Source organism: Atractosteus spatula, assembly GCF_055471065.1.
Source record: "Atractosteus spatula isolate fAtrSpa1 chromosome 10 unlocalized genomic scaffold, fAtrSpa1.hap1 SUPER_10_unloc_9, whole genome shotgun sequence".
In the NCBI taxonomy this organism is placed as follows: domain Eukaryota; kingdom Metazoa; phylum Chordata; class Actinopteri; order Semionotiformes; family Lepisosteidae; genus Atractosteus; species Atractosteus spatula.
The window spans coordinates 380,461-393,414 of record NW_028296629.1 but is presented as its reverse complement, the minus strand read 5'-3'; the positions used below and the strand labels follow the sequence as shown (position 1 = coordinate 393,414).

Here is a 12,954-nt window from a genome sequence, read left to right as displayed (position 1 = left end):
GTATTGTTCTGTTCTGTAACAATCTTGAGTGACACAAACCTTCTGTTTTACTGCACTACACTTCTCCAGAGGCCAGTTCAGCACACAAGGATCCTCAGTCAAACAAACACTGCAATCGCTTGATAAACGCCATTTCTCATCCTTTCTCTTAGTGTCGGAGCTACTATTTTATGCAACGGAGGCGACGTGACAATGAAATCTTAAAGAGAGTCTTCATGAAGGTGTGCGTTGGCAAGCTCTCCACTGGCAATTGACTGGGCTTGTGAAGAAATCAATCTCATTCAACAACCATACAAATTGCACAGCTTAAGGCACATGAAGTGAAATCTGTGAGCTGATTGACACAAAACAATGTCACTTCACATGATCTGCAAAGTTGTTTTGCTTGTCTGACCACCTCTTCCTACTTTACAGTGAGCACATATATTTCAGTTTCTTTCCCCCATGTGGAGATGTGTCCACTGCCAAAACTGCTGTCTGATTATTTAAATAATCTGTAAAACTGTTACATGACTTCATCTAATTGTAAATGTATAAGACGGTTTATGAGACATTTGTGAGAGTAGCTGAATCCCAGGGCTGGTATGGAATCACACACAGACAGGTCTTCTGTGTGATCTGAGTCCCACTGCTCAGAGCTACAGACTGGTCAAATGGTCACTATTGTAGACACGACCATCGGACCATCGGCTACAAATAATCAATATACTGATCATAGAGTCACTATTGGTGTTTATTACATAAATACTATATATAAATAATAAGATAATTCCACACTCATATGTGTTATAAAACATTTATAAACATTTTGGGAGGCTGACATACAGTAAAGAAAATAATACTGAAGGGCTGGAAGTCCTGGAAAGCGTTAATAGAACCTTTTTGCTTTCGACCTGGATCAGAGCCCACAACTGCCAGATCAGTGACCCCTGAGCCCAGTTCACAGAGAGGAGAACCAGGAGCTCTTTTATGTCTCTAAGAGGGCTGGGAGGAAGGATAAAAAAGGGAAATGTGACATGAGTCAAGGCTGTTCTGTCTGATATTGTTCATGTAGCAGCACTGATTGTCTGAATATCTTCTGGTTCTGGATTGTGAGGATAGAGAGCAGTACGGAGTTGAGATCCTGTCTGAGTGTGAGTCTGAGCTGTGAATCTGACTGAGAAGAGAATAATGATTTTTTATTCTGCCTGAGAATTTTCCTGAGAATTTTTCCTGAGAATTTTTCTTCTTTTCCAAGTGGTGTTACATCTCCTTCAGATACTCTGCACAGACTGCCAGAGTGAGAGAAGAGGAGAGAGAGATGGACAGATAAGAGCACATACAGCAAGAGACATATACGTCTTGATTTACTTTGAAGCAAGTGTTCATTTCTTTTCTGGAACAAGTTGTTTCTGAACTTCAAGAAATTCATACAACTTCTGAAAGATAAAATACAAATCTTGCTTCTCAGGACAGAAGAAATGCTGCAAAAAAAATGCCAGTGATTTGTGAAAAGCAACGGGAATGTGTCCTTGTGCAGCTGTTAAACAAAGGGCAGGTGGGTCAAACGCACTCAGGGATGCGCTTCAGATTGTGATGATGTAAACATAATCTCCGCTTAAAATTGAAGGGATTTCTTCGCAAACCCTCTTGAATGTTGCAGGAAATATTCGTGTTTTACTCGTGTGCAACTACAACAAGTAAACAATTAAGTACCTAAGTCAATGTCCAAGAAAACCATCTTCACGTGTGGAATTTTTCTTTAACTGGCTGTTGGGAGAATTCATTTATACACCCGTTGTATCCTTAGCAAAAATATTTTAAAATTAGAACACAGATTTGTTGGAGAACTTGACAATCCTTGACAATCATTATTAATCATTATTAATTAACATTATACAAATGTGCGTTGATATTTTTAATATGTACCTTAATTGTAATATATATATATACATAATTGCTTTGATATGGATGTTCATTTGAAGGAATTGAGGAAACTATGAAGGATCGCAGAACAACCAAAGATACACTTGGGCATCTGCTATTGGTAAAGATGAAAGAGTACCTTAAGTGTAAAGCTTGCATACACACGAGAGAAAAAATCAGTTTTAATGCACTTCATTAAACTGCTGGTGTGCTTATCAATCGTACATAGCAGAGGATGGTTTCGATCCATCGACCTATGGGTTATGGGCCCAGCACGCTTCCGCTGCGCCACTTTGCTGACAGCTGTCATATGGCGATTCAACACAACTGCTCTATCTTTCCTTTCTAAAAGTGCGCCCGAGATGAAAAGTCTAAACGGTAAATGCAGACGTCACTTTGAGCACTTGGTCTTTTATAGTACAAAACATCACCCGCTGCTCTACATGGGCGTGTCTTCAATATCGTTGAGAACCAAACCTTCTGCTTTCCGAGGCAACTGATTCTTTCGTCGTTAATTCCCAAATCTTCAATGAGAATCAGTGAAACGAAAATCAAACACATGTACACACTCGCGTCCTAACCTGAAAGAAAAATCTACACCCACTTTATAATACTGAAAATGATTCAGGAAGTACAGCAAAGTTCTAAAACCAGCGAATGCATCTGCATACATAAAATGTCAATTTTTCAAAAGTAACATCTTCAGCTTTGAAAGATTGTCATCCATATATTTTCGTTTTTCTCTTTTTTTACATAACACGCTTTCGAGAAACAAACTGTCTTTTAATTAAGGCTTCATTAGAAAATGTGTATCTTGGTTTGCTAAGTTAAAATCGGCACATCCCAGTGGGCAAAAGATATAGAATATACGACTATTAAACGCATACCTTAGACGTGTAAATGTGCTCCGTAACTGGTCTAGAATGAAATTCTAATATACGTATATCGTTATACGTCAATTAGACATCTATGATTATATGTTTATTATACATAAATGGTTGAAGTTCTATTATACGGATAAATTTAGAAGACTATAATACATATATAGTTAAAGGTCTATTATACATCAAAGAAAGATTTTTATAGGTGTAGAAACTAGTAAATAAAGCCAATGATTTATTTTAGAAATGTATTCTTAAAATATACAAATATTCACACATGAAAAATATAGTTCAAATTATAGATTATATACAATATTGTAATCAACAAATGTCTAATCATCATAAAAAACACAACTAGTAAACTTCAGTTACAAATCCTAGTAACATGGCAATATATATATAGTAATGACAAACACAAACTAATTACATGAACGCGCTAATATTTAATTCAAAACCACATTTCGATTCAAATATAAATTTTAAAATTTACAACTTCTTTATTTCCACGAAAATATTATTAATGTAGCACAAACGCTACTTTCTAATAGACAGAAATAAACTGTTTTGTGTCTCATGGTGATCCTCCTCTCCATACTAATGAAATGTTTAATATGATCCCTCGAGAATAAAAAAGGAGTCAATTTCCGACTGGAATGATTGATGCCCCATCAAACATTTTGTAATATCCCTGGAAGTTTATACAGTAGAATCCTGGTTCGTGGCTTAAATTCAAGGTAAACAAGACTAAGGAAACGAATTGGAAACTTGATGTTGAAGTGGGATTTAAATCACCCGGAACATTTCACTACATTGGGCAGTATGTGCCAGAGAGTAATTTTTGATATTCCTTCGATAGCTCAGTTGGTAGCGCGGAGGACTGTAAAGAAATCAGCGGGGTATCCTTAGGTCGTTGGTTCGATTCCGGCTCGAAGGAAGGTGTTTTTTGTGTACTTTAATCAAAGAGTTAAGCTCTTTAAAAAAGGAATCTGTTTCAATCAGACATTGATCAAAAGCTCAATAAACGACGATGTAGAGGTTCCTGTTCCGAATTCAGCCCACGTCTGATTGTCTTGTTTTGGCCAAGATCTGATCTTTGAATTAAGGGACTACACTGTCTGCTTTGTAATCCAAAAATGCATACCAATGTCAAGTTTTTTTGTAGATATAAAGGTGTTCTCTGTTTTCAAAGGATAGGTATTTAATTGGCATAATGATTTGGTATTGATTTTGTATCGTTGTACTATAAAGTTTATGCTTTCTGTGTTTTTATCGTATTGTGAACTTATTTTTTAAACAAATGCTTACAAAGGCAAACACGGCACACATCTGTTTATACCAGTGGTGAATTGTACATTTTTATTAAGTACAAGCTACTGTGCCCTTCTGGGAGTATAACAGGTTCGATATAAAGTGGCAAAAATATAAAAGGGGAAAATACCCCAGACTGCGTGTAAAGCCCTCGTTGTGACTGTTTTAGATTAAAATGGCGTACTGTGCACGAAATGTTGCAGAAACACAGTCTGATATTTTGATAATTATTATTTTAATAATTTGATCAAATTGAGGCCCAGGATCCAAATCTTCAGTTCTGATTTTTTTAAGTGATACCTTTCCTTCCTGTCGTGGAAGTCACACGATATGAGCAATTGTTTTTTTTTACGTTACGATCCAAAGAGCCTCAGACGCACTGTAACCAAACCAGGATGGATTGTGCTGGGAGCCGGACTGAGCTCATTCTCACTCCCTGTGCTAAAAACAGAATTTACTCTTCCCCGAGCATCGTCTACAGCTGCTGGATGGTGTTCTGCGTCTTACTGCTCCGGCAATTACTTTGACGAAAGACAGCTCACTTGGGCGCTTTTAACTTTCTCGCAGCTACGGGCGAGACTGATGCTCGCGATATGAAGGCACCCGCTGGTACACCTTCTCTAACTTTCACAATCGCGACAGACTTCGCTTTTAAAAAAAAAAGTAGATATAACCCTATAAAACCATTAGCTTTCTCAGTTTTTACATTAACCTATTTTCAATCAAAGTTTGATATTTTTTATTGCATTTTACATCATAATAATAATAATAATAATAATAATAATAATAATCATTATTGCTTACACTTATATAGCGCTGTTCTGGATACTCCACTCAATGCGCTTTACAGGTAATGGGGACTCCCCTCCACCACCACCATTCTTCTGAATGATCACAGAGAGTCAGGACCTCGGTTTTACGTCGTAGCCGAAGGACGGCACCTGTTTACAGTTTAGTGTTCCGTCATTGTACTGGGGTATTAGGACCCACATGGACCGCAGGGTGTGCGCCCAGCGACAAAAACCAGCCGTGTGTCAGGCTCGGCTGCGAGCAGGACAATGACGTCACGGGGACAAAGTAGAGGAAATCAAAACGGTTCTATAAAAGACCTGTGTCAGCTGTTGGTTTGCAGTCTGGACTCTAAATCATCTGATCCGATTTTAAATCTCTCTAATACCTGAGCTGCGGCTTCTTCCAAGTATTTATTCGTATACTTATTATGTGTAAGTGTATAAATGAAACCTTTCATATATTGTTCAGTTTAAATCAAAATGCTTTACTAATACAAGAGAGAAGTATAGTACGAAGGATGTGACAAATTTATGATTTCTTGGAACAAAACGGTTTTTATTTGCATTCGAAATGAGGTGGAATTTTAGCGCAACACACAAACCCTTTGTCTTTTTTAGAGAGTGATTTTTAAACAGACATAAATGTAGAAAACGTGTTTTTTTAGCACTACAATAGCAGGGTCAGTGGCGTAATGAATAATGCGTCAGGCCTCGCGTTAGAAAATTATAGGTTGGACTGCCGTCTGCCTTGTTGCGTTTATACCACTTACATTCTTTTATATAAATGAACTGCACCTGAAAGCTATAGAAAACACTTTGGGTAAGTTGTCTGCAGCCTCATGCGAATTTCGACAACTTACCCAAAACACTGCACTATCTGGAGATCAGCTCCAGCTCTGAACTCAATTGCAATGAAAAAACTTGCGTAACAAAACTGGAGAACAGCTGAACTTGTGCTCAGTTCGGTGATGAGGGTTCAGAACTGTCGTTGTTGTAATTAGCACGAACTGCACAGGCTCTGAATCAGACCATGTCAATTAGTCTGATCAGTGTAGGACACGTTAATGTAGAATTATTAATAGGTTTATTAGTTAGTTGTAGAATGTAGAATTATTAATAGGTTTATTAGTTAGTTAGTTCAGGTTTACCCACCTGAACTAATGTAGAATTATTACTTGGTCTGTCTCTTGTTTGTATGTAAATGAATGTCTCTGACAACTTAATGTTAGTTTTATGATGTAGGTCAGGCATTGACATATGCACGAGTATACGACATGTCTCACTCCTGATTCAACTCATGTTCTATAGGAGATTGGCGATTCCTCCTGTTTCTCGTATAACCATATCAGAACAGAAGCCCGTGTTACCCAGCTGTGATTCAAGATCAACTGGCATCTTTATCCCTTTTTTATTCGTGATCATTATTTTCTTTAGTTATGATCAATATTGAACTTTTTCTAAATTAAATGACAATAATCAAACATGCAGGCAGATTTTTTAAAAGTATTCAGAATTGACACGGTGCCCCTTTGGAACAGTCGTCAGAAAATGTGAGAAAATGAAAGTTATGTAAGCTCTCACACAAAGCATTGAAGATTGGAATCTGAGTGTAAAAAAGCGACCCGTCTCCCAATGATAGGCAGGGATACACACCATGACTTAAATAGACTCAGCAAACTTTAACACCTATGATATTATGAGTGCTTTGCACGTGTCGAACTTCAAGAAGGAACTACTACAACAGTTGTGGACATAATTCAATACCACCGGCAAAGTCCAATGCCGGCAATGTCTGAGAAAATAATGTTCACTCATGGAATTTGGTCTTTGAATGGCTGGCGGGAAAATTCATTTATACTCCTGTTGCATCCTCAGCTGAAACATGTTAAAATAACAATGCAGATTTGTTGAAGAACCTGACAAGAATTATTGGGTTAGCACTGTATGTATTCTGGTATATTTACTTTAATTTTAATCTAAATGTAAACATACATGCTGTATAATCTATTGTAATTTTAAAATATGTTAGCTGAGGATGCGAGGGGGGCTATTATACCTTGTGAAACACGCAAGGAAATGTAAAAAAGGCTGGTATTTGAATAAATTTGGCGATCACAAGAAAACCACAATTTATGTGGTATTATCATCAATATCCTTCAAAATCGACGTTCAAATGAAGGATTTGAAGAAACTATGAAAAAAGCAACAGTAGTAGCAAAGGATTTTGATTTTTGCTCTTCAAGTCAGTAAATCGCCGTAGAGTTGCGCCCCTACAAACAGCACAAAGGATGAATCCCACCTCCTTTGTTATTGCCACGTTTGTGCCGGTGAAAGTAGCGTTTGTGCTATTGAAAGCATCTTGGAAAATGAAGGTGCAGTCACTTCCACATGTCATGATATCATTAGATCCGACGACAAGAGCTGAAGCCCCCCAGTCCAAGCCAGCAATGTGAGGAAGATGGGCATGGCGGAAGGTAGCGTGGCCGAGCTGTCTAAGGTAAAGGATTTAGGCTCCAGTCTCTCTGGGAGCGTGGGTTTGAATCCCACCACTGCCAAATGTTAGTGTTTTAAGACATGCAATACGATCAGTAAAAGCTCTTTTTGTTAGTCTGTTGAGAGGCTGCGTGAGGTGTTTAGAAATAGACTTTCTAAAAGACAGGCCGTCAGCTTGACATCAAGGCAAAAAAAATATTTTGTTTTCTCAACAGAAATTCTCTTTGGCACTTTTAGCTTTATGTAGGGAACAACATCTGCCGAGATCACTTTTAATATTGGCTGTGTTTGCGAGCTGCTTTTCCCTTTAAACTTTTACTTCTTCATGCTGAATCATTGGCAGGGGTAAAGCTTATTAAATCTTTTCGCATAGCGCTCCATCAGAAATACTTTCTCCTTGGTCAAAACGGGCACAGAAAGTTTTATAAGGGCAGCCTGTTTTGCACCGTCTAAATAACCGACAGTATGCAAATAAACTTTTTAATAACAGTATTTACAATATAACCCATGTTCAAAAATGCTTTTAGCTTCTTTTAGTCTAAGAAACAGGGGTGTTTTAGCGGATTGTGGTCTTCAATTAGTAAATGCTGAAGTGTTTCCCCGGTCGTGAGCAGATCTGGCTCCATTTAAACAGAATCCTGCTCAGCTCCTGCTTTCACTGCAACTTTTGAATTGAGCCCAAAGCGATAAGCAAGCTGAATTATCAAAGCTCATTAGGTACTAGAGATCACGGTATGTTATCAGGTAAATGCAGTCCCATGTATCCTCCGTAATTTCGAGTAAATACCAAAACACACCATCCGCGACCCACAGCGGGAATAAGCAGGACTTGGTTGTTCAGAGTGTGAGGCAACTATCGCCAGGAGGGGGGTTTAATCCTCGCTCTCGCTACTGTTTGAAATGCCAAAGACGCGTAATAGAGATTTTTGCAGATGTTTTTTTTATGCTCCACTATACATTACAATAATGAAAACAAATCAATTAGAAATATGCAATACAACGTCGGTTCCCGAAAATACAATCTGTTTTACACAGACATCATTGCTTTTGAGGTAATCCAGATTTTGAAGACAACTGCGCTCTAGCTCTGGAAAATATTACTCAAAGGTTGGAAAGTACAACACGTTTGTACGTTTGACGTTTACAACAGGTAACATGGCACTTCTCCAGCAAAGCAACTCAGGTTAGTGAACTACTGGTGTATTCAATGCACCTCCATTCATCCATCACTTGTCAGGGTGGTTGAGTGTTCTAAAGCATCATTCAAAGCGCTTTACAGGTAATGGGGACTCCCCTCCACCACCACCAAAGCACCATGATAAAATACTTGTGTTTTTCTAGCTCTCACGGGTAATCTTGTCTCCAGATCGAGGTTTTGGTTCAAATCCCACTCCTACCAGCTACTCTTTTTCCCTGTTACATTTTTCCCACCTTGATGTGCTCGCTGACAATGACAGGAGAAAGAAAACGGAGAAACTGGTTAGCAGACACATGATGGGCAGGAAGATTCATGAACTATTAGATGTGATTAGCAGAAAGTCAACTATAAATAGACTTCGTGCATTAAGAACTGTTTGCGTTGCCTGTAATCTAGGTAAGATTTATGGTAAGGTATGCATTCAAATGTGAAAGACTATAATAATGTAAAACCAGGAGAAGACTTATTAAAACATCCTGTTTTCCTTGCGGTTTCTAATGTATTTTATTAAATGGGGGCTTTGTGAAATCAACTTTTAGCCTCTTGGAATGCAGTCACTCTCCCCGGTCTAAATACCATTATGTAAAATTAGGAAGCAGCAGTATTTTGATAAAGTGCGGTGTTCCTTTATCACAGTAACACAACAGTAAACAGTAAACGCTAGGTGTTTATAATTACTCGGGAGCAGATCACCCTCAATTTAGAAAAAAACCTTTGCTCGTCCCTTGCTTTCACAGCGATATCTGAATCGAGCCCCATAGCGTTAAGAAAGCTAAATTACACAAAGCTCATATGACATTGGGAGTCACTGTACCCTATCACGTCCTGCTTGCACTGTCCTACTAAAAGATTAGAGGGATCAGAAAGGACACAAACAACCCATGAATCAACGATTTTGAACGATTTTACCGACTGCGCCTCTTGTTCCTCTATTACAACAGTAAAATTACTAGGGTTGATTCAACATATAGTAAGCTGACCCCCTCCCAGCGACGGCACGGTGGCCAAGTGGTAAGGCGTCGGTCTCGTAAACCGAAAATCGCGGGTCCGAACCCCGTCCGTGCCTCTTTTATTCACCGCCACGTTCCTTTATCTAAGTCGACAAGTAACATGGAAACGTCTCTTCTTGTTACTCTTTCTGTGGAAGCGCACAGTTTCCTGTTAAAGCCAGAACGTATTGCGGAAATCTAATATATGAAATTTGTTAAGAACTTGATTGGCTTTTCACAGAGAAAAACGAGAAAACCTCTTTTTCAGAAGTGGGATTCGAACAAAAAACCCGAAGGGAAACTGTGACGTGAACGCAACGCCTTAGACCCCCAGCCAACTTGCCTGTGGTGTTTATATTGAATTATATGTTTTATGTCTTTCTACTCGTTGATGAGGAAAAAAACTGAAATCATGTAATTAGGGAAATCTATTTTTTTCATGTGGAAAACTAGCACAAGCAAATGTAAAGTTTAGAGCAGCGCTCAATAAAAACGATCAGAAACCTAAAGCGCTACTTATGCGGATCAGTACATTCCCATACCAGTTGTTCTGCAGAAGAAATAAGAATAGCCGAACTGAAAGACGTTGTATTGCATATTTCTAATTGGTTTATTTTCCTGATTGCAATGTATTGTGAAGCATAAAAGCCAGCTGCATCAATCTCTATTACGCGTCATTTTTTGAAGGCGTTTCAAATAGCAGTCAGTGCAGTATTAACGTTTTTGGAGCTTGTATTACATTGTAAACAATCTTATTTAAATAAGTCTAAATTCGCACACTGTTATTTAGACAGCGCAAACCAGTCTGACCTCCTTCAACTTTCTGTGCCCGCTGAGTAGATCTTAAAGCAGCTGCAGCCAGAGTAGCCGTAATGGCAACACCGCGGGAGTTCAGCTTTTCTTATTTCTTCTGCAGAAGCACCGGCATCAGAATATACTGATCCACATAAGTAGCGCTTTCGGCTTCTGATGGTTTTTATTGAGCGCTGCTCTTAACTTTTGAACATTTGCTCAGACTAGTTTTCCCCATGAAAAAAAGACAGTTCCCAAATTACATGATTTCACTTTTTTTCCCCCTATCAACAAGTAGAAATAAATAAAACATAATACAATATAAAAACTACAGACAGGATGGCTGGTGGTCTAAGGCGTTGTGTTAAGATCGCAGTTTCCCCTGGAGACGTTTGTTCAAATCTTACTTCCGACAAAGAGCCTGTCTCGTTAGAGTAGAAACGACAGAATCTCTAAGTAGAAAACATTTCCACAACATCTCGCATTTCACGTGTTTAATGTTAATTGTCTTAGTGGTTGTTTCGGTGAATGTTGGCTCTCTTCTCTTGCAGGGTGACGGCAAACTTCTTCAGAGAGGGAGTCTCCCACGCACGGCTTTTCTTTATCAGGACCGAAGGTAACAGAGACAGACTTCAAACTCAAATGAATTACTTCTTGAGCATTTATGACCGTTAAAAAGCTGAGAGCAGAAGAAAAAGTCATTGGAAATTAAGAAATGTCTGCTGACAGTAATCATAACTCATGCTCAACTACGGACAAGCGTTCCTTGTTAGTACAGTGTTGAGTACCCCCGCTTGTCGCGCGGAAGACCGGGGTACGTTTCGGTGACAGGGTGCTGGTTTAATTTTTTAACAACCTGACTTCAGTTAAAAACTGTGTACTGTTTACTAAGTTTCAGACTAGTTATTGCGGTAGAATATGGAGATCATCTCTAGCTCTGAGCTCAACTGCAACAAGAAGTCGTGATGAACAAAATCAGAGCCCAGCTCAGGTGCTCAGGACTCAGGAGCATTGTTGTGGTTCTAATTAGCACAACAATGGGATACTTATTGGAAATAGTCCCAAAACAAGCACGTCTGGCAGCTAGTAGACCCCTGTAATAATTTTGCAGTGACAGAACACTTTGAAGATTTGCAATCTATTTAAATATGAATTTTCTAAATTTCAGTTCTCTTTACTCCCTGGCATAACTGAACTCTCACCTTCACATACTAAAGGCATTACATGCATTAGCTGCGATAATGCTTCTAAGAAACACAGAATGACATTTAGTTTTGTTCCTCATTTCCCCCAAGAAAAAAAAAAGGAGTAAATTTCCGCCTGGAATGATTGATGCCCCATCAAACATGTTTTAATATCCCCGGAAGTTTATACAGTAGAATCCTGGTTTGTGGCTTAAATTCAAGGTAAAAAATACTAAGGAAATGAGTTGGAAACAATGTCGATCTGGGATTTTACTCATCCGGAACATTTCACTACATTGGGCAGTATGTGCCAGAGAGAAGCTCCTGATATCCTTTCGGTAGCTCAGTTGGTAGAGTGGGCAACTGTAATGGAAACACTTGGGAATCCTTAGGTTGTTGGTTCGACTCTAGCTTGAAGGAAGGTGCTTTTTGTGTATTTTAATCAAAGAGTTAAAATAGTGAATCTGTTTAATTCAGTCGTTGATCAAAAGCTCAATAAACGACAAATCAAAGGCTCCTGTTCCGAATTCAGCTCCCGTCTGATTGTCTTGTTTTGGCCAAGATCTGATCTATGAATTAAGGGACTACTCTGTCTGCTTTGTAATTCAAAATTACATTTTGTAATGCAAATGTCAAGTTTTTTGTAGATATAAAGGTGTTCTCTGTTTTCAAAGGATAGCTACTTAATTGGCTTTATGATTTGGTATTGATTTTGTATCGTTGTATTATTAACTTTGTGCTTTCTGTGTTTTTATCGTATTGTGGACTTATTTTTTAAACAAATGCTTACAAAGGCAGACACGGCACACATCTGTTTATACCAGTGGTGAATTGTACATTTTTATTAAGTACAATATACTGTGCACTTCTGGGAGTACAACAGGTTTGATATAAAGTGGCAAAAATATAAAAGGGGAAAATACCCCAGACTGCGTGTAAAGCCCTCGTTGTGGCTGTTGTTTTATTATTAGATAAAAATGGCGTACTGTGCACGAAATGTTGCAGAAACACAATCTGATATTTTAATAACTATTATTTTAATAATTTGAAAAGTATGAGGCCCCAGATCCAAGTCTTCGGTTCTGATTTTTTAAACATGATATCTTCCCTTCCTCTCGATGTGAGGAATTGTTTTTTTTCACATTGCGATCCAAAGAGCCTCAGACGCACAGTCTAACAGTAACCAAACCAGAATGTATTCTGCGTGGACCCGGACTGAGCTCATTCTCACTCCCTGTGCTGAAAACAGAATTATCTCTTCCCCGAACATCGTCTACAGATCACTTGTGTGCTTTTAACCTTCTCGCAGCTAGAGGCGAGACTGAAGCTGGAGATGTGAAGGCACCCACTGGTGCATCTTTTCCAAATTTCACAATCGCGACTTCTCTTTTTTTTAAAAAGTAGATATTAGCC

General features: G+C 38.5%; 2 non-coding genes across 2 annotated transcripts; both read left to right on the top strand.

The window, feature by feature from the left end:
* Positions 1–3,632: 3,632 nt before the first annotated feature.
* trnay-gua (transfer RNA tyrosine (anticodon GUA)) lies at positions 3,633–3,720 on the top strand. Its single transcript is given in 2 exon segments — positions 3,633–3,669; positions 3,685–3,720. It is a non-coding gene; the product is annotated as a tRNA-Tyr (tRNA).
* Positions 3,721–9,570: 5,850 nt separating this feature from the next.
* trnat-cgu (transfer RNA threonine (anticodon CGU)) lies at positions 9,571–9,642 on the top strand. The gene has a single exon. It is a non-coding gene; the product is annotated as a tRNA-Thr (tRNA).
* Positions 9,643–12,954: the final 3,312 nt, after the last annotated feature.